Source organism: Danio rerio, chromosome 21 (genome assembly GCF_052040795.2).
Source record: "Danio rerio strain M-AB ecotype USA chromosome 21, GRCz13ab, whole genome shotgun sequence".
NCBI classification, from domain to species: Eukaryota; Metazoa; Chordata; class Actinopteri; order Cypriniformes; family Danionidae; genus Danio; species Danio rerio.
The window spans coordinates 47,082,501-47,083,622 of NC_141041.1; positions in this window are offsets into that span (position 1 = coordinate 47,082,501).

A 1,122-nucleotide genomic window follows, 5' to 3' on the forward strand; every position below is an offset into this window, starting at 1 on the left:
ATAGACAGCCCTGAGTGAGAAGCAGCCGTACATCAGCCAGAGTTTTCACACTGTACCTGCTGAAGATAATGGCTGTTTCTTAATAAGCGTTCTTCAGCGATCTTGCCTCCTTGTGTTCTCGTCTAACGTCGTTAACCACCATGTTCAGTTCAAGACAGCAAAAACAAAGATATGTGTTCTTGATATCGAGGATGCATCAATGCAGACTTGAGCGCAAAACTCGCAGCATAGCGCAGCATTTTATACCTTTATTTAAAGTTATTTATAAAGTTATTTTATACCTTTATCATTAAAGTTCAGAACTATAACTTATTTATCTCAGGAGTGTTATATTAATTCGTATTAAATCTGTTTTATTTGTATTGTTTAAAGTATATTTCTTAGTGTTTTGCGCATGTTATATATATATTCAAAGAGTAATATCCTTTACTCAAAATATATATATATATATATATATATATATATATATATATATATATATATATATATATTGATTTGATGTACAAGCGTTTGGTTGGAAGCTTGATTCCACGGCTCCACTCCATCTGGTAGTCCCTTCTGCCCAGGCTGCAATTTCAGCAGTGTTTTGCAAGTTTGTGCCCATCATGAGGCTTTTTGCCTTTAAAGTGTTCAATGGGATACATATATGTATATGTGTGTGTGTGTGTGTGTGTATATATATATATATATATATATATATATATATATATATATATATATATGACTTTGGGGTCAGTCTGATTTTTAAATGTTTTCAAATAAGTTTATTTAATCCAAAATACAGTGCAAAATTCAAAAGTAGTTTATTTAATTCAATGATTTATTCCAGTGTTTTAAATAAATTTTTAGCTTTTTAGTGAAATCATTTAGAGAAATTATTAATATTATTTATGGTAATAGGATTAAAAGCAATAACGACTTAAGTAATAATTTTATTTGAAACTACATTAAGAAAGCAATTATTTAAAATTTTTATAAATATTAAACATTTTTTTTACATTTAATAAATGCCGCCTTGATGAACAGAATAAAAAACAACTTCTCCAAACTTTTGAACGGTAGAGTACATGCGTGCGTGCGTGCGTATATTATATATATACATATATATATATATATATATAT